The 21,731-nt window shown below is 40.3% G+C and overlaps 1 protein-coding gene across 1 annotated transcript in view; it reads left to right on the plus strand.

Annotated features, from left to right (window-relative positions):
• Nucleotides 1–14,054: 14,054 nt before the first annotated feature.
• The window catches only part of STX17 (syntaxin 17), a 62,113-nt gene continuing 54,436 nt past the window's right edge, over nt 14,055–21,731 (plus strand). Inside the window, exon 1 of the mRNA XM_049635377.1 lies at nt 14,055–14,101. The gene's annotated coding sequence lies outside the window, so the exon portion shown is untranslated. The remainder of the gene's footprint in view (nt 14,102–21,731) is intronic.

Here is a 21,731-nt window from a genome sequence, read left to right on the forward strand (position 1 = left end):
ACAAGCCAGGGCTAAAGTGAGTTTTCACAGGGCACCTGGCTCACTCAATTGGTAGAGCATGGAACAGTTGATCTCAAGGTCATGAGTTCAAGCCTCACGTTGGGCATGGAGCCTACTTAAAAAAATAAGTTAAATGAGTTTTCGGGGTGCCTGGGTGATTCAGTCAGTTAAGTGCCCGACTTTGGCTCAGGTCATGATTTCAGCTTGTGAGTTGGAGCCCTGTGTACAGATGTCTGCTGTTAGCACAGAGCCCGCTTTGGATCTTCTGTCCCCCGTCTCTGCCCCTGCTCCTCTCTTGTTCTCTCTCAATCTCTCTCAAAAATAAATAAACATTAAAAAAAAAGATATTATATAGAGGAACTCACAGTTAGCCAAGAAAGTTGGTGGAAACCTCTCCAGGCCTCAATTCTGTTCTTGAAATGCCTTCCCTGCCAGCTACACCTGTTGAGTGCTGACTGACATCTTCAGAGTCAATAATAATGGTAATAGTATCTCCATCACCCACAATAGCCACACCATTATAACAATGTACAATTATATATACCTATTATATATGCTTATTATATTATGTATTTATTATTATACACTACAATAATATCACTTTGCATTTGTATAGTGCTCTACAAAGTTTTAAACCATTCTCACAACCAGGCTTGCTTTGTGGTCCGAGCAGGGATCGCAGTCCTTCCTCTAACGATGTAGAAAACAAATCTTGTACATGTGCATCTTTAGGAAGTGGTATGTGCCATTTCCTCCCGATTTCCACAAGGGGACGTGGTCTCTTCCTCTCCTTCAAACCCTGGGGGAATTTGTTTTGTACGTTTCCTATGACACTTAATAGTAACTCCATACATTGTATATAGTGCATTACAGTTTACAAAACACTTTTTCATGCTAACATCCTGTTTATTTTTCATTCTCACAACTCTGATTAAAGAAAAGTAATCGGCTCCTTATCTTAAAGACCCTGTTGCGCTCTTCACGCTCTCTAAAAACGTGAAAACTGCTCAGTAGTTCACCAGCCATCACACCACCACGCTCACTTTACCATCCTCCAAGAACAGTGGAAACTAACATTTTTAGCTCCCTACTCTCTGCCAGGGGCTGGGATACTTTTTTTTATAGATAACACTGCTTCAATTTACCTCTTCTTTGCCTTTAGATTGTTAAATTTGATTCCCCTTCTCCCTGTCCCCCACCAAAACAAAACAAAACAAAACAAAAACAAAACGAACAAACAAACAAACAAAAAAAAAACAGACAAAAATCTAGAAATAAATATGTACTTTCCTTCTCTGTGGATACTTTGACTAATGAGGAAAAAGAAAAAGGGTGGAGAAGCTGAGAAGGAACTGACACCCTCTCTGAAACTCTGCTGCAGTGACTGATTGAAGAACCAGTTTTGGCTGGAGTCCAGCAGAATGGTATAACATACAGGGCAGATCAAGGATGTGTTGACAGGGGCGCCTGGGTGGCGCAGTCGGTTAAGCGTCCGACTTCAGCCAGGTCACGATCTCGCGGTCCGTGAGTTCGAGCCCCGCGTCAGGCTCTGGGCTGATGGCTCGGAGCCTGGAGCCTGTTTCCGATTCTGTGTCTCCCTCTCTCTCTGCCCCTCCCTCGTTCATGCTCTGTCTCTCTCTGTCCCAAAAATAAATAAAAAACGTTGAAAAAAAAAATTAAAAAAAAAAAAAAAAAAGGATGTGTTGACAAGAGCTGCCAGTTAGAGGGATTTCTGACGAAGACCTCATCAGGTAGGGAAAGACTTCAGTAGAAGTGTTTGGGTGAGGATGCTCTTCATTCTTCACCTTGGCTCAGAGTGACAGTTTCAAGACAGAAGATGGCTGGGGAAGAGAACCAAGATGGAGGCCACCACCAGCAATCTCCTCATCTGAGTACAGGGAAATCCCTGTACCAAGATGCAGCCTTATACAATTCCAGGGCACACTCTTTACATGGAATACAATGTGCACAGTGCCTGTAGAGTTGTGCAACATGGGGTCTTCCCCTTGGTGTCTGGCTCTTTCCTCCATTCTACTGAGTGTCATAGGGGATATCCATGTGGGAAACCCTTAAGAGAATGGGAACTCTCAAGCTTTCATGACTCATTTGCTGATTTGGTACTTGGTGTTTTGATTTCAGTCTTATTTTATGGCTTCCTACAACTTCCTATTAAAGATGGGGGCAGGGCAGGGAGCATAATGGGATTCTCTAGACATGCTGAGTAGGAACATGAAGGCCAGCATCATGCCAATGTGTGATTTCTCCCATAGCATAACTCAGACTCCTCGTAACAAAGATTTCCCTGGAAAAAGGTCAATTTCACCCAGACTGTGTGGCCTCCATTCTTTTAGCTATGTTTTCCTGGGGGAAAGCATCAGCTTTTGAGAAAGTGATTTTGAAATTATTCTAATTCATATATGGGGCCTGGATACTATTTTCTACCCTTTTAGGTCTGTGGTTTTCAAAACTGACTGCACTTTAGAATTACCTACAGAACTTTAAGATGACTGGTTTCCACTTAGGAACAATTAAATTGGGATCTCTAAAGGTAGAGCCCAGGCAACTTTTTTTTTTTTTAATGTTTATTTATTTTTGAGAGAGAAAGAGAGAGAACATGAGTTGGGTAGGGGCAGAGAGAGAGACACACACACACACACAGAATCCAAAGCAGGCTCCAGGCTCCAAGATGTCAGCAGCCAGCCAGATGAGGGGCTCGAACTCATGAGCAGAGAGATCATGACCTGAGCTGAAGCCAGAGGCTTAGCTGACTGAGCCACCCAGGCACTCCAACTGTATATTTTTAAAGTTCCCCAAGTGGCCTTGTTGTGCCATCAGGGAATCTGTGCATCAGGTGGTTTTCTGGTTATTTCTCTGATCTCACCCTCACTAACAAACTTAGCTTCAGAAGGTATGTCCCACTGGAGAAGCTCTGGAGAAGAACCCAATGAGATTGCAAAGGCAATGAGACACACAACATCATCTAAATATTTATCCAGTGCTACATTCCAGGCCACCAGCTGTGAACACACAATAAATAACATAAGGCATCTGCCCTTGACAAGTTGTGCTCTAGTTGGAAAGACAGACATGTGAACAACTCTACAGCAGAGCAAAATTAAATTGAGGTACTGTAGAGCACAGGCTGGGGAAATAGGGAAGTGTTTTGGGGAGAGAAGGGGATTTGAGATGGGTCTTCAGAGAGGGGTAAAATTTTGATCAATGGAAAGGAGGCAGAAAGCATTTCAAAGGGAGGAACAGCTTCAACAAAGACATAGAAGCCAGAAAGTGGATGGGATATTAGGGAATTACAAGAACTCTGGTAGAACTTCAGAAAATGTGGGCTAGGAGGCTGGACATTTAAATTAAAACTTGGAGGGCCTCAGAGTCTCCCACAAGGAATCGGTAGGTGTTGTGTGAATTTCCATGTGTGTCTTAGTTGGAGGGGGCCACAGCACAGGTTTAATATTAAATAGTGCCATGACCAGATCTGAAACAAATAGGAACATGATTAACATGAACTTTGCTTTTTTAACACATTTATTTTTTTAGAGACAGAGAGGGAGTGGGGGAGGGGCAGAGAGAGAGGGAGACACAGAATCTGAAGCAGGCTCCAAGCTCTGAGCTGCCAGCACAGAGCCCATTTCGGCGCTGGAACTCATGAACCGTGATATCATGACCTGAGCTGAAGTCGCTTAACTGACCGAGCCACCCAGGTGCCCCAACATGAACTTTGATAAATACATCTGAGGTGGGGCGCCTGGGTGGCGCAATCGGTTAAGCGTCCGACTTCAGCCAGGTCACGATCTCGCGGTCCGTGAGTTCGAGCCCCGCGTCAGGCTCTGGGCTGATGGCTCGGAGCCTGGAGCCTGTTTCCGATTCTGTGTCTCCCTCTCTCTCTGCCCCTCCCCCGTTCATGCTCTGTCTCTCTCTGTCCCAAAAATAAAATAAAAAATAAATTAAAAAAAAAATACATCTGAGGTAGTTACTCATCTTGGCTTTTGCAAACTTCGGTCTGCTTATCTGACCACACTACTTTGGAAACCTGAATATATATCTGTTGCATTATTTGTGCCTTTTACATTGTTCTTTCTGTTCCGAATGCTCTTTCAACCCTTCACTGATTATTCCTATGTATTGACCAAACTCTGAAGTAATCTTCTCTGTACTTCTTTCTATAGCACTTTTTAAGGATAGCTAATAACAGTGCTTGTCAATTGTATTGTATTTATTGACATGTCTGTCTTTCCCTCCAGACTGTGAGTCCCTAGAAGACAAGAATGGAATCTTTAGACCTTCAATCAGCAGGATGAGGCATAGTAGCTGGTTTGTTGGCCATATAGACTGTCTGATTGAATGAATGGGAAAGCACTTACCAGATGTTGGAAAGATTTAAACTTAGCAATCATGTCCTTTAAGGTTTAAGTACAGGGACTCAGGAAATTTTTTCCATATTTAAACCCATTTCACTCAGGTTTTAAACATTTCTCTTCTGAAGTGCTCACTTATGCAAGCAAAATGAGTTGCTGAACCTATCAATTTATTTCCATGAAGGAAGCAATATTTCTTTCTTTGGTAATAATCTGCCAAAGAAATATTAAAGTTAATTTGTCTTTGGCTGGAGGAAATATAAATACCACTCAAAAGCCCCTGCAGTCCATGGAGGCCTACAGAAGGGGAAAAAATCCCCTGCAGGCTGTGACAATGGGATTTGGGGGCTTGCTGGGCAGAGAAGAGGGAGGGTGGGGCTCTTTGTGAATTTTGTTGATTTCCAATTCCTTAAATGTATTTCACTAGTTGGAGGATTAAAAGGTTTACTGGTGAGAGTGTCAGTTGTCAAAGGATTGAAGATAGATTCTATAATCCTGTAAGAGAGCCCCGGCAGTTTCTTTCTCTATCAGGAATCTAGAAATATTTGGTATCTTGGAAATCATTCTGCCCTATTGTTAAATTCGCTTAGTTCTTCTATGACGATCCTGCTGCCCCTGAAGAAATAGCAACTTTCATGAACCTAACGCATGTTGTTCTCATACTCTATTTGTGAGGCACTTTTTTCTCCCTGCAGTCTATCAGCTTTTGCCTCGTGAATTTTGATGCTGTGTTGTTTCGTGCACACATTAAGGATTGTTATGTCTTTTTGGAAAATTAACCTCTTTATCATTATGTAGTGTGATCCTTTTTATCACTGTTAATTTTCCTTGCTGCAAAATCTGCTTTGTCTGAAATTAATACAGTTACTCCTGGTTTCTTTTCATTAGTGTTGGCATGGTACATCTTTCTCCATCCCTTCACTTTTAACCTTTCTGTGTCTTTATTTTAAGATGGGTTTTGTGTAGAAAACATATGACGGGGGCTTGTTTTTTGTTCACTTTGACTATCACGTTGACAAAAAAAAAAAAAATGGTGTAGTCAGAGCATTAATATTAAAGTGGTTACTGATACAGTTGATTTGATATTTACCCATGTTTGTAACTATTTTCTATTTGTTGCTTTTGTTATTTCTCCCCTAACCCCTTCCTGCCTTCTCTAGTATATCAATAATATTTCTTTTTAAACTTCTTTTAGTGATTCGTTTAGAGTTTATAATGTATATTCACAACTAATCTAAGTATACTTTCAAATAACACTATACCGCTGATGAGGTTTTGGGTGACGGTGGGAGTTCAGAGCTGACGGCCAAGAAAGAATTCTTGAATATGTCTTTGGTGGAAAAAGGTGATTTTATTAAAACATGGGGACAGGACTGGCGGAAGGAATAGCTGCACTGGTGGTGTGAAGAGTGACTGATTATATACTATGGAGTTGGGAGAGGTAAAGGCAAAAGGCAGACCTCCAGAAGGACTTTGGAATGCTAAAGAGGACTCTTAAGATACCTGAGGTCTTGCTATTGTCAAGCTAAGGTTGTTTTCCCTCTAGTAAGGCACTAACTTTAAGATGGTGGGGGGGGGGCGCCTGGGTGGCGCAGTCGGTTAAGCGTCCGACTTCAGCCAGGTCACGATCTCGCGGTCCGTGAGTTCGAGCCCCGCGTCAGGCTCTGGGCTGATGGCTCGGAGCCTGGAGCCTGTTTCCGATTCTGTGTCTCCCTCTCTCTCTGCCCCTCCCCCGTTCATGCTCTGTCTCTCTCTGTCCCAAAAATAAATAAAAACGTTGAAAAAAAAAATTAAAAAAAAAAAAAGATGGTAGGGGGTTCCTGGAGAAATGTTATACTCTGTATTTGCCTCAAGTATTTGTCAATGGGCTGCAGGTTATAAGGAAATTTAATTTTACCTGCCATTTCCTTCTTGCCTTTGTTCCCCACATAACTATGGAAGGGAGGGTAATATTAAGGGCTCCAAGAAACGGAGTGTATAGGTGTCTGGAGATTAGGCTATTCATAAGATTGCCTTTTTCTTGTAATTTATTAAGGTATTTGTAAACTGATAGATGACTGTGATCTCTCTCAGTTAACCATTTGTTTTCTTTCCTTTCCTTCATTCTTGGGCAGCCAGGAAAGCCTGGGGAATATCACACATATCCCACCTGGGAGCGGTGGGAGAGGGCAGTATGCTAGCCTGTACTTTGCCCTCAGCTTGCCTTGTGCTCCCTCATTACCATTTTATGAAGAGTGCAGGTACCTTCCAACAAGAGTATTCCCAATTCCTCCCTCCTGCCCCTTGAAATATTGCCACCATTGGTTTTACCCAATACATTGTTACTATTACTTTGAACTATTAGCTCATGAAGAATAAGAAAAGTCAAAGATTTTATTTTAACTTAATTTATTCCTTCTCCTGGGCTCTTCTCTCTTTATGTATATCCAAATTTATGATCTATATCATTTTCCTTCTTCCTGGAGAACTTCTTTTAACATTTCTTGTGGAGCAGGTCTGCTAGAACTGAATTCCTTCTTTTTTTGGTGTGAGGAAGTATTTTTCCTTCACTTGTAAAGGATAATTTAGCTGAATATCAAATTCTAGGTTTGTGTTTGGTTTTTTTCCCCCTCCCACACTTTAGATATTTCACTCCACTCTTCTTACGTGTTTGGTTTTTGTTGAGAATTCTGATGTAACTTTTCCTTGGTCCTTGTGTGAACCGAACTAATGCCATCTTGCACAAATCCTCCATGATGCTTGTTTTGTTTTGATTTTTTTAATGTTCATTTATTTTTAAGAGAGAGAGAGAGAGAGAGAGAGAGAGACAGAGCGTGAGTGGGGGAGGGGCAGAGAGAGAGGGAGACACAGAATCTGAAGCAGGCTCCATGCTCTTAGCTGTCAGTACAGAGCCCGATACGGGACTCGAACCCACAAACCATGAGATCATGACCTGAGCCAAAGTCAGAAGAAGTTTTAAGGGAGGTGGAGTTGCTGAGATCCACCTGTCTTGTGGGCACTCAATAGAGGCTTCTGTTCTAAGTCTCCTTAATAAAACATTTCTCATAAAGTTGGACTTGGTCTCTTTCTTCTGTTTTAGGCTCCTTCTGCCTTTGGAGGTCATTTTGCATACACCTCCCTTTCACAGAACAGTTCTCTACAGGTTGGTGTTTTTTTTTTTCTGTCTGGTTTCTTTCAAGATTTTCTCATTATCCTTTTTTTTTTTTTTTTTTTTTTGGAATTGGATATACCTAGGTGTCAACTTTTTGGCATTTATTTTGCTTGGTTTTCTCTGAGCTTCCTTGAAATCTGTGGGTTAGTGTCTGTCACTAATTTTGGGAAGAGCCATTATTACTTCAAATATTTCTTCTGCTTTATTCTCTTTCTCCTTTCCTTGTGGCATTCCAATTACATATATGTTACATCTTTTCAAATTGACTCACAAATTTATTCTGTTCTTTTTTTTTTTTTCATTTTTTTTTCTTTGCATTTCAGTTTGGGAGGTTTCTATTGATATATTTTCATACTCACTGATTCTTTCCTCGGGACCATGTCCAGTCTACTGACAAGCCCATCAAAGGCATTTGTCATCTACATTACAGTGTTTTTTATTCCTGGCATTTTCTTTTTATTCTTTCCTAGAGTTTCCATCTCCCTGGTTACATTACCCATCTGTTCTTTCATGTTGTCAGCTTTTACCATTAAACCCCTTGCCATAATAATCATACTTACTTTAGGGGCAACCTGGGTGGCTCAGCCAGTTAAGCTGACAGCATGGAGCCTGCTTGGGTTTCTCTCTCTCTCTCTGCCCCTCCCCTGCTCATGCTTTTTCTTTCTCTCTCTCAAAATAAATAAATGAATACACTTTTAAAAATCGTACTTATTTTAAATTCCCTATCTGATAATTACAAGATCTATGTCATATCTGAGTCTGGTTCTGATCCTTGCTTTATCTCTTCAGACTATGTCTCTCTCTTTTTGCCTATTAACAGGGTTTGTAATTTTTTGTTGAAAGCCAGACACGATGTATCAGGTAATAGGAACTGAGGTGAATAGGCAGTTAGTGTGAGGCTTTGTGTTAATCTGGCTAGGACTGAGCTCTGTTTAATGTCTGCTGTACCAGTAGGTATCAGAGGCTTCAATTTCTTCCAGTATTTTTGTTTTTCAGATTTTTCTAAAAACGTCTTATATAGAGAATGTACCTTGCAGTTCTTTCAACTATAGTCCACTGTTATTATATTGGAGTGTTAGGGTGGTGGTAAGGAGCACGGGGAAGGGAAACATCCTATAGTCCTATGATTAAGTTTCATCTTTTGGTGGGCTATGACTTTCACAAGTGTTTCTTAACCCCTCCCCCACCCCACCACCCCCTTAGGAGAGACTTGAAGGCTAAGAGAAGTGGGGCTAGGTAACTTCTCATTCCTTCCCTCCCCTCCACCCCATCCCTCCCATAAATATGTCTCTAGCTAAGTCTTTTCCTGTGCAGAGTAGGGCTTTCTTATGTAGAAGGCTCTGGGTATATTTCAAAATGATTTATTTTCCTCTCTTCTGCCAGAAACATGAAGATTTTTTTTTCTTGGCTCTCTCTTCCCCTTTAGAACTTGGTGAGGTTCATAGAGGTAAAACCCATGAAAGTATTGGTTTCCCCAAAGACTGCAGCCCCCAGGAGTTTCTCACCGTCACACAGTCCACGTGTCACTACTAACATTTTGTTAAAGTTACCATTTAGATGTTCCTAGCAGCTTCAGATGTTCCAAGGCTTCCGTCCCAGGTAAGCTGATGTTGCCTGTGATTCTCTGTACTTACCTGTCTCTCTCCAGATTTTGGCAGGCAAATGCCCTGCAACCTCAGTTCTCTGATGAGTCCAAGAAGTCACTGATGTTTATGTTTGTTCTACTTTGTTCTTATTTTAAGGATAGGAGTGATGACTTTCAAGTTCTTGACACAACTGGAAGCCCTCAGAACTCTGTAAAAGCAAACTTAAAGAGCATTGTCATTTATTTATTCAATTATTCACTTATAAGTACAAGGCATTGAACTAGGAACTATAGGTAGATACCATGGGTAGAAATGGGTAGATAAGCAAACACGGATCCTCCCCTTGGGGAGCTTACATTCTTTAAAAAAAAAAAAAAAGATTGTTTTGGTGGCACCTGGGTGGCTCAGTCAGTTAAGTGTTCTGACTTTATCTCAGGTCATGATCTTGCAGTCTGTGGGTTTGAGCCCTGCATTGGGCTCTGTGCTGACAGTTCAGAGCCTCAAGCCTGCTTTGGAGTCTGTGTCTCCCTCTCTCTCTGCCCCTCCCCTGCTTGCATTGTGTCTCTCTCTCTTCCTCAAAAATAAATAAACATTTAAAAAATTTTAAAAATTAAAAAAATTTTTTAATTTGAATATTGTTGACACAATGTTACATTACACAAAACACAATGCTATATTAGTTTCAGGTGTACAACATAGTGATTCAACATCTCTATAGATTATGCTTTGCTCACCACAGTGTAGTAACCATCTATTACCACACAACACTGTTATAATATCACTGACTATATTCCCTATGCTATGCTTCTTATCCCAGTGACCTACTCATTCCATAACTAGAAGCTATATCTCACATTTCTTTTCACCCATTTTGCCCATTCCTCCACCTTCCCCTTCCCTCTGGCAAATGTCAGTTTGTTCTCTATTTGTAGGTCTGCTTTTGCTTTGTTTGTTCATTCATTTGTTTTGGACCTGGAGGGTATTATGTAAGTGAAATAAATCAGACTGAGAAAGACAAATACCAAATGATTTCACTCAAATGTGGAATCAGGGAGCTTATGTCCTAACATGGGATGGTACAAGACAACTTCTCACCCCCTGTGCTTAAATGTGTTTTAGGTATGTAGAGGCATTAACTTCCCCAGCTCCCACTGCAGCTGGGCCAGTGGCAGAAGCTAAGAGCCACTTTCTTATTTTTGCTTTATAAATACCATTTTCTATTTGTGCCACAATAAGGAAAAGGTTGAAAAGCATTGGAGGTGGTAACAAGACACATACTAAATTACTGTAATAAAAGGTAGACAGTGATGTGTCAAAAAAAAAAAAAAAAAAAGGATCAGATTATAAGGTAGATATTTGGAGGAGGCAGGCATTAAACCTAAAAATTCTAGGGGCACCTAGGTGGCTCAGTCCAACTCTTGATTTTGGCTTAGGTCATGTGTGAGATCAAGCCCTGCATCAGACTGTGTGCTGACAGTGCAGAGCCTACTTGGGATTCTGTCTCTCTCTCGCTTTCTCTCTGCCCCTCCTCTGTTCTTTCTCTCTCTCGCTCTTAAAATAAATAAACTTTTAAAAAAGTAGTCTTATAAAAAATAAATAAAAATAAAAATTCTAGAAATATTGAGAGGGGTCACATTTGGGATGAACATGGAAAGATGAGTTGGACTTGGATGTGCAAAGAGGGAGGGGCGATTGGTGGAGAATACCTCCGGTGAAAGGCACAGTGTAGGACTGCGGAAAGGACTGGGATGAAGAATACTGAGGAGTTTAATTTGGTTAGAACACAGGATGTGTGAAGGGGAGTAATGAGAGACAGAAAGCAAGGTTGGGTCCATGCAGAATATGTGTCAATTTGCTTGTCTGTGTATCTACCGTGTGATATTAACTGACATTCATGATAATAATTAAGGTACCATAAAATTCAAGGTGCCTTGCAAATTACTGAAGTTTAAATAACATTTAATATGATTCTAATGCTAAGTATGTTTACTGAGTTTTCATTGCAAATGTAAATTTGCATCTTTGGAGGGTGAGTGAGTTGGATAGAGAGGGGTATGGCTATGAAGAATGAAAGTCAGTGAATAAAGCAAAAATTAGAGTCAAAATTACCCTTGAAAATTGTTTAAATTGCCCACAAGGTCCATTAAGCGTGGTTTTATGAATACTACTTTATGCAATAATTCTTGGGCACATCAAGTTTTGAGAATAATTAAGGTAATTTTAAAAGAACAAAAAGTGGGGTAGGGAAGTTTCTAGGCAGATGTCTGGGCATTTAAGATATTCTACATGTAAAATGATTATCAAATTTCTAAATGATGAATAGTTGATGAGGGAATTCCAGAGTTACTGTTTGCTTGCAGAGTTTACTCCTTTTGGTTTGATACAAGGTTTCCATAACTATAATACACATTATAGACTAGCGAACAGACTGGTGATGGTGGTGGGGGGGGGGGGCGGGGCAGGAGTGGCAGGTGACAGTAAAACAGACAGTAAAGTCACCTGGAACGAGGGATTTGAAAGTGCTCCAAACTCTGTTTCTTTTTTGTACATCTAGACACTTTCACCTCCCTCCCCTCTCTATCTTTTTCATGGCTTTTTATTTTATTTTCAAAGGGATGAAGGGCTTTAACAGGGGTAGAGATTACTGTTGCTAATTCACCACTATCTCAGAGAGGTAATAGAAATAATATTAAGAAGGTATAGATTTCCTTGTTTACTAAGAGGTTTTGTTTGTTTTATATCAAGACTTGCTAGCTCTTTATTTTCCTTTTTTATTATGGGATAACTTACATAAAGTACATAGATCTTAGATGTACAGCTTGATGAATTTTCACATATGTAATCACACCGTGTCAATATATAGAACATTTCCAGTACTTCAGAAAGCTACTTTATGCCCTCTCCCAGTTAATGCCATCCCAAAGGTAACTACTATTATTTTATTTTTAAACTTTCTTTGTCTCAGTTCCAAATGACATTGGTATCATAAATGATATTGGAATGTAGAATGCACAAAGAAATAGAACGCATTCAAAACTGCAATAGATGTTTCAATAATTCATGGTTTGAGAAAAAACAAACAAAAAGAAAAACCAAAAAACAAAAAAACTTTTTTTTTTTTTTTAACACCACGGACTAGGACATACCTATACTCATTTCTCCACAATTACAAATGGTATCTAAGAGCATCATGGCTTCCTCTGATTCACCAGTCTATAGAGTGAAAAACACAGCCACCAGGAGCTCTGCTGTGAGCATCTTCTCCTTTCTAGAAACCAGTCAGACTGAGGCTAGAATCCTAGTCCCAAACCCAAATTCCTGGGAAAGGTATCTTACTGCTCCAGCTTGAGTCAGATGTCTGCTCCTAGAACAATTCACTATGGTCAGGGGCATGGGTTCAGGCTTGTACAAAATGGCTACCAGAGGCTTATAAGTGACAGCTTGTAGATCTGTGGGTGTGGGGTGGAGAGGCAGTTCCCAGAAAAGGACTGGGCTGGGAAGATAACCTCAGAAGTCTGTATTGTTGCCCTAAATCTGATTCTCAGGTTCTCCATATACTTGCTCTATGATACTATAAAAATGATTTCTTAGTTCATATCGTGAATATATATTACTTTCTTAGTCTTTTAAATGAACACAAAGAATTCCACACACTGTATGTTTAAATTTTTAGAGATTATAAATCAAACTAACAAGCTGTTAGATTAAAAAGCTTTATCCTGCTACCTTGACACACCTATGTTCTAGCAAACATACATAAAATAACCCATAAATTTCAAATATAGAATCCTTGAATGCCACATCTCCCTACCCTGGTTGAGGTTGGTTTTCAGGACTTATTTTGTTTTGAACGACGTTTACTTCAAAAGATCTTGTTTAATTGACCCTTGCTGGAAAAACATTTTCCCATGGCATTGCTTAATACTTTAATATTTCTCCTTAGAATTAAAATTTTATAAGCCTTTCATTCCTAGAGTAAAGCAAACAAACATCAGAATTCATTATACCCACAAAAATCTCTAAATTGCTTAGATTTTTTTTTTGTTCTAGTTTAGTTCAAGGCTTTCTCACTGGCCCCTAATCTTCCTTTGTCTACAAATTCTACCTCTACACCCACTCCTCTGGAAGACGGTAAGACCTGAGTTTCCTGAGCTGTGGCTTGAACATCCTTTATGTCTTCTAAGGAAATTATCAGCGGATACATTCTAAACAAGTCATCTGAACACTCACAAACACATAAAAGAGGCGGGGTCTGAAATTCAGAGCATGTGACCCGGACAGGCTTCAAAGCCAGCCATCTGCGTGGTCATTGGTAGCAGCTGGTAACTGGAAGAGCTTGAGAGGGTAATTGGGAAACGAAGTTGGGCGTCCCAGCTCTGCCACTAACTGGCTGAACTGGAATTGAGTCACTCAAAACTCTTTAACCTCAGCGTCATATCTGTGAAATTGGGATAAGGATCGCCACCAGCTTTGGGGGGGAAGGGAATCACAACTTGTCTGAGCTTCAATTTCTGTGCCTGTTACAGTTTTTTTAAGACCGTGTCCTGTCCACCTCACAGGGGTTTTGGGGATGAGTGGGAGAAGGCACAACCTTTCGGAGGAGCTTCAGTTTCTACATGTGTAAAAAGCTTAGAACACACGGCTAGCCCACCAAAATCCGTGTTAAAACAGGAAAATGGACGGAAAAACTTTGCAAAATGTAGAAGGTATGAATTATCTCGTACTGATAACACAACAAACAGACCTAAAAAAACGACTGTGGGTCTCTTTCGTATCGGCTCCAATGTTACAACCCCCAATGTAAACCAAGACCACTCTTTTAAATCATTCCTGCGGCTGGGAGCAGCTACAGAGACCTTGCCACGCCCCACTGCGCCCAAAAGGGCCGGGAGGGGGCGTGGCCCAGCCCAGCCAGCCCATCACGACGCCCCGCCCCGCCCCGTCGCGTCCGCGCCTGCGCCGTGCACACCAACCGGCCTCGAGCGCCCCGGCGGGAGGTAAGGGGTTTGCGGGAGGCTGCTTCGGGGGCGTCAGGCCCTGACCGGCTGGGCGCTGAACCCGCGCGCGCGCGCGAGAGGCGCCGGGTGGGAAGCCCGGCATCAGGTCCGGAGTGCGAGCGCTTTGGGGGTCCTCCTGGCTCCACGAAGTGGCGGTTTCGTTTTTGGAAGCTCTCTTCGAAGCGGGTGTTGGGAGGCGGCCGACAGGGCGAGCTTGGCGGCCTCCCGGGGTCGCGGGGTGGGAAAGTTTCCTGCGCCTGATCTGCCCGTGACGCAGTGTGGGCCCTAGGTCGTCAGGGTCGCAGGGTCGCAGGGTCGCCGGCGCCTTGGTCCCGAGACCGCTCGTGCATCCGTTCCCAGGTGGCGGCGTCTGGTGTTTGTGGCCCAGGGGTGCCGGGGGCGACACAGCGAGCGAGAGGCGACTCCAGGCTCGGGGGCAATGAGGGGAGGACTGGGGAGCCAGAAATCGGAGTCTCCTGTCAGCCACATCGGAAGGTGGTTCTGGAAGGTCCCGCATCTCACTCCCTCCTTTATAAATTCAGAATCAGAGGGCTTAGAGAAGAGACCATATTGGAGGACTTGGGGCCATGACTTTTCTTTCCCAAGTCAGTGCCCCGTCTCGGGGGGACGTGCCTGAGAACATTCGGGGCCACCAGTGGGAAGACCTGTGGGATCTCTAGGACGGTGTTCATCATCGCTTTTGGGGGCGGAAGGTTGCCGGCAGTTTTGGAGTTTTTTTGATAATTGGGGCTGTTTCACTTTTAAATAACCTCTTAAGTAATTTAGTGAACCTCCCAGTACTTTTTCCTCACGGGAAACCTGAGTGTTAAGGGTACGCAGGTAGTAATAGTTGTAAGCACCCAAGGATCGGTTGCAGAGCACCTGGCACCCCCGCCTCCACGAGTATTAGGGCAGCTCTTGACTTATAAATGTCAGTTGGCCCATGTGAAACATCAGTTAATACATTTTTTAAAAAGTCTATTTATTTTGAAATAATTTTACAATTACAGAGAAGTTTCAAAAGAATAGAGTTTTCAGGGCGCCTGGGTGGCTCAGTCAGTTGAGCCTCAGGTCTTGGTCTCAGGGTTAGCGAGTTCGAGCCCTCGCATGGGGCTCTCTGCTGTTAGCACAGAGCCAGCTTAGGATCCTTTGTCCCTCTACCCCCACCCCACCTCTCTGCACCTACCCCGCTTGTGCTCTCTCAAAAAAAATTTTTTTTTAAATAAAAAAAAAAGTTCTTTACAGCTTTTTTTAAAAAAAGTTAACACCTTATATAATTATAGTACAGTAATCAAAATTTTAAAAGTTATCATTAGTACAGTTCTATTAACCAAACTACCACTTTTTTTTTTTTCCAGATTTCATAATTTTTTTATCCTAATGGACTTTGTTTCTGTTCTGGGATCCAATATAAGATCCCACATTGCTTTTATTTTTTTTTTTTCAATATATGAAGTTTATTGTCAAATTGGTTTCCATACAACACCCAGTGCTCATCCCAAAAGGTGCCCTCCTCAATACCCATCACCCACCCCCCCATCAACCCTCAATTTACTCTCAGTTTTTAAGAGTCTCTTATGCTTTGGCTCTCTCCCACTCTAACCCCTTTTTTTCTTTTCCCTTCCCCTCCCCCATGGGTTTCTGTTAAGTTTCTCAGGATCCACATTGCTTTTAATCGGAGTGGCTCATTAGTCTTTTCTTGTTTTTCCCCATCTTGATACTTTTGAAAAATCCTGGTCAGTTATTTTGTAGAGTGTCCCTCAATTGAATTTTGTCTGATATATTCTTATGATTAGATTACAGCTGTGCATTTTTTGTTGATGCCGCGGAAGTGGATGTACCTTCTCAGTTCCTCATATGAGAGGTTCATGTTATGAGACACTGCTTTTGATATTATTGATCACTTGGTTAAGATGGTGACTGCTATGATTCTCTAATGTAAATTTACTACTTTTCCCTTGTAATGGGAGAGTTCCTAAACTATGCAGGTATCTTGTTTCTCCTCAGACTTTTCACTTGCTGACTTTACCATCCATTGATGGAAGTTGCCTTCATTGATTATTACTGTGATTTTTTTAAAGCGTTTTTAAAAATATTTACTTATTTTTGAGAGAGAGAGAGACAGAGTATGAGCAGGGGAGGGGCAGAGAGAATGGGAGACACAGAATCGGAAGCAGGATCCAGGCTCTGAGCTGTCAGCACAGAGCCCGACGTGGGGCTCAAACTCACAAACTGCGAGATCATGACCTAAGCTGAAGTCGGATGCTCAACCAACTGAGCTGCCCAGGTGCCCGTATTCTTTCTTTGACAGACATGTGTCTTTCATGTTCTACAAAATATTCTCTTCTTTGTTCAGTCCTAGTATACACATCAAGGATTTTCAGGATTTCTTACTCATACTCCTATAAAAAAACAAATTTACTGATTAGCATACAGTATAGTTGTGTGTAGTTCTTTTTGTCTTCAGCCTTTTAGTATCCTCTTAAAATATATTTTTCCATGGGCAGCTGGGTAGCTCAGTTGGTTAAGCATCCGACTCTTGATTTCTGCTCAGGTCATGATCTCATGGTTTGTGGGATCGAGCACTGCGTAAGGCTCTGCACTGGCAGCACAGAGCCTGCTTGGGATTCTCTCTCTCTCTCTCTCTCTCTCTCTCTCTCTCTCTCTGTCTTAAATAAATAAAAACTTAAAAAAAACTTGTCCAGTTACCTAGATTATTTTCTTCCCCCAATTCTTTCAGTGTGGTTATGCTATTCGTTGGTAATAGTTTTGTTTTTTTATAGCATGTGTTCCATTTTGTGTTCCTCCACATTTTGTGTTCTTTTTTTAATTTTCAAAGTTTCATTCTTTGTAGTGTATAGTTCTGTGAACTTTGACAAATGCATATAATTATATATCTACCACCACCTTCATGATACAGAACAATTCTATCACCCCAAATATTTCATTACATTTTTAAAAAAATGTTACAAGGAAATCAACTGTACAGAAGTTTAGGAGGTTAGGCATTTTTGTGTGTTTTGTCTCTTTTATAGGCATATTTTACACAGTTGTGATGTTAATGTAAATGTATTTTTTATTTTTGTGGCTTAATTATATTGGAAATACGTTCCAATTTTTTAAATGTATTTTTAATGTTTATTGTTTGTTTATTTTTGAGAGAGAGAGAGCGAGCCATGTATGATCAAGGGAAGGGCAGAGAGGGAGACAGAGGATCTGAAGTGGGCTCCATGTTGACAGGAGAGAGCCTGATGTGGGGCTGAACCCACAGAACCGCAAGATCATGACCTGAGCCAAAGTCAGACACCCAACTAACTGAGCCACCCAAACATCCCGCGTGTTTACTTTTGAGAGAGAGAGAGAGAGCAAGCTGGGGAGGGGCAGGGAGGAGGGAGGTACGGAGGATGCCAAGTGGGCTCTATGCTGACAGCAGAGAGCCAGATGTTGGACTTGAACTCATGAACTGTGAGATCATCAAGAAATGCTGAAATACACTTTTACCTATTATTCAATTATATTTTAAAACCACATTTTGGGGGTACCTGGCTGGCTTAGTTGGTAGAGCCTGTGACTCTTGATCTCGGGGTTGTGAGTTTGAGCCCCACATTGAGCATAGAGATAAAATAAAAATAAAAAATAAATAAACCCACATTTTGTATATTGGATGAAGACCTTCCTTTAACAGCTTACAAAGATTATTTGAGCTATTTTATGATTGGAGCCACTGCTGGACAAATTTCTGTTTTAATAACATCATGATTTATGCAATTATTTGAATGTTATACAGTAAAACCTTGGATTGCAAGTAACTTGGTCTGCGAGTGTTCTGCAAGATGAGCAAACATTTCTAACAAATGTTGACTTGATAAATGATTGGTGTTTTGCCATAGGAGTAGTACTTCTACATGGTGCCGAATGTCACATGATCACAACTGAGCCAATGTTTCTTGAAATTTGCTTTGATAGGAGTGCTTTGGACTCCAAGCATGTTTCTGGAATGCATTATGCTTGCAAACCAAGTTTATACTGTATTCTCATTTTAGTGTTATATAAGCATTTTATTATAATTTTATAAAAATGGAAATGGTGGCGAGAAGGAAAAAAAGACTGGCCAGAGGGAGACCAAGAGTTAGAAAAGTCTCTTGGGAGGTTCTTGGGGCAGAATGTTTTCCCTGATAGATGGCTTTAATGAGGCACCAGATTTTCCTTGGACACAGAAAGCTGAGGGTAGAATCATGCACAACTCTAACCTGGAAATATCACTTTGGGAACTGAAAAAAAAATCATAGCATCGGGGAACAGTGCAAACAAGTCAAATATTTAATAATTAGGGTTGTTATGTACACCATAAGCTGGTTAGTGGAAGGGAAAGCAGAAACATTAGAGTTGTGTATCAAATGATACATAAATTTTAGAGGCAGGTGGAATATAAAAGAACATCTAGACAGAGGGAGCATCACTGCAATGCCAAAAGTAGAGGTTGGGTGATAATACTTAGATTGGGTGTATCTACTTATGAACATTGTATTTTTTTGTTCAAATAATAGGGAACTATTGGAAGTTTTTGTTCAGAGGAGTAGCATGTTGCAGTTGGTGTTTGAGTTCTATTAATTGGTGGTAGTCTGAGGAAAAACCTGGAAGAGGGGAAAGAGTCTAAAGGCAGGCCAATTAAGACACTTGTAAGGTGCTATGCATATTGCATTGTTGGAGTGATGGAACTAGAAATGGTGAAGAAGAGACGTGAAAAAATATTTTATTCCATCAGCATATATTGAGTATCAGGTATGGTAAGAAAATAGGAATGGTGGTAGATGTAAAGATTTCTTCCTATAGTATATAATCTGCATGGTAGGAAAAAACACAAGCAATGTGATAAACTGGGAACATTGTGAGACAAATAATTGATAATTTATGAGTCTATTATATGTTAAATATAATAAGAAAAAGACATCCCCTGTAGTAAAATAGATACATAGCACTAGTAGGCAATTCATAAGAGTGCAAATGGCTAATAAATGAATCCTACCATTTTTGAATGTCTAAGGAGAACCATACCATGTATTGGTGGGAATATGGATAAATGGGCATTTTGATATGTTGCTAATGGGAATGTAAATAGGCACAACCTTTGGGACATGTGGTATCAAAACTTAAAAAAAATTTGTGCACATATTCTATTTCTAGTTATTTTGAAGAACCATCATAGATGGTAGTATGGATTTATGTGTAAGAAGGGTACATATGCTGTAGTGTAGTTTACAATAGTGGAAAATTGGAACAACCTAAATAGCCAGCAACAGATGATTAAATTATGGAGCATCTATGGAATTAACACTATGCTTCTATAAAAGATGCATTATAGAAAAATAATAATTTACATGCAAAGATTTTTATTCAAAATAAACCCTTTTTTCTTTCATTCATTCATTTATCCACCCAGTAACAGTATACTTTATTATAATCATAGCTCCTCACCATTCATCTCCTTTGGGTTTATTATTAAAGTGTGCCTTTTAGTAGTTCTTTTTAAAAAAAAAAATTATTTTTTTATTTTGAGAGAGTGAGTGAGCGAGGAAGGGGCAAATTTTTTTTTTTTTTAATTTATGCTTCTTGGGGCTTATGTACATTTTCAGTTTGAGGTCTTGCATCTTAATTCTCAACATATTCTCTCTTTTTGTTTTCTTTCAGCATATTCGCTTTGAATAATATTTTTACCACTTTCTTTATTTTTCCTTTATGGGACTCCTATTTGTTACTGAGCTTCTCATTTTATCTTTTATGTTTTCCATCTCTTTATTCCTCTGATATCTTCCAATCAATAATTCTCTCTTCAGCTACATAGTTTACTATTTAACCTAATTTTAGGTTTTTATTTTTCAAATTTGTACTTGGTTTTTCAGGTTAGCCTGACATCTCATAGTATTACCTAACTTGTAAAAATATTTTATTCCTTCCTTTGTATCTTTGAATATTTTTAACTGTACCTATTTTAATTTTCTTTAAAAAAAATGTAATGTTTATTTTGAGAAAGAGAGAGCAAAAGAGCGGGGGCATGACAGAAAGAGGGAGACAGAGTATCCGAAGCAGGCTTTGTGCAGTGAGTGCAGAGCCCGATGTGGGGTTCAAACTGTTGAACTGTGAGATCATGACCTGAGCTGAAATCAGGAGTGGGCTACTTAACTGACTGAGCCACCCAGATGCCCTTTAATTTCCTTTTTAGATTATTATGTCTAGTCCCTTAGCTATGAATTTTCCTGTTGGCTCTGTGGACTCTTGGCAATGAACTTATCCGTATATCTCCATTTCCTACTTAACTACTGTAGCTGTTGAACTCTCTTTATTTTTGATGTGTGGAGATTTTCCATTTTTTGCTTTCAAGCTTAGACATAAAAACCAAGTTACTAAGTCGATGAGATAGTCTATATAACCAACACTTCAGGATTTTCAACTGTGAAGGAAAGGAGAGAAACAACATTATTTATAGTTCTTAATGCTTCTGGAGTGATCTCTTTTTTTTTTTTTAATATCATAAAACAATGGACTCTGTCCTCTGAAATAAGTAAAAAATACATTAATAATTATTCATAAAGATTCAGGGACTCCATAAAGTATATTTGGGAACCTCTGTCCATAATGGACCCTGGTTTAAGACACCTTAACCCATTGGGATTAACATAGCTTAAAATTTTTTTAAATTTAGGAGAGGTTGTGGGCTAATGAGACGGCATGAAAGCAAGGTTGCACAACAGTGGTTCTCAAGTTTAGTTAAGCTGTGGAGTCCTTTACTGATGTAAAATCTAATTAGCTCAAATTTATGAAATATATATAAGTAAATTTTCTCCAGTTGAAGCAGGCATGGGATCCTGGAGCCTGCTCACTTGCCAGCCTCTGCCCTCACCTATCCTGGGGCCAAAAGTATACCCTGTGACATTCTGCAACACTGGTAGAAGACTACTGGTGAATTAGAAAGAACATTTGATAGTACTCTCAGGAATTCTTTCTTATTCCACCTCTGTTACTGGTTATTTGTATTGGTTGTAGACAATGCTCATCATTGTCTACATTGTAAGAAAGGGAAGAGGCAGTTTAAAGGATTTCAATGAAAAAAGAGTTGCATATGATGTTATATTTAAAGTCTGTAGTTACATAGTTACATTATGATGAGGTTAGAAATGGAGTTTGGGGGCCCCTGGGTGGCTCAGTTGGTTAAGGCTGACTCTTGATTTTGGCCTAGGTCATGACTCTTGATTTTGGCCCCACTCTCTCTCTTAGAATAAGTAAATAAACAAACATTTTTTTAAAAAAAGAAATGAAGTTTGATACAAGCAGAAATGTTATGAATTTTTTTCGAATTTTGCCATTTGACATCTTTTTTTAAAAAGGTTAGTCTTGTGCAAGATATACTGGGAAATGAAAACTTGGCAATAAATTCATAGCTTTTTTTAAAAAAAGGTATTTAAGCATATACATTCTTATATGGAAAAAAACAGACATCAAAATGGAAAGAGGGGCACCTGGGTGGCTCAGTCGGTTCAGCGTCCGATCTCGGCTCAGGTCACAATCTCACACTCCATGAGTTTGAGCCCCACATTGGGCTCTGTGCTGACAGCTCGGAGCCTGGAGCCTGCTT

The sequence above is a fragment of the Panthera uncia genome, chromosome D4 (genome assembly GCF_023721935.1).
Source record: "Panthera uncia isolate 11264 chromosome D4, Puncia_PCG_1.0, whole genome shotgun sequence".
Lineage (NCBI taxonomy): Eukaryota > Metazoa > Chordata > Mammalia > Carnivora > Felidae > Panthera > Panthera uncia.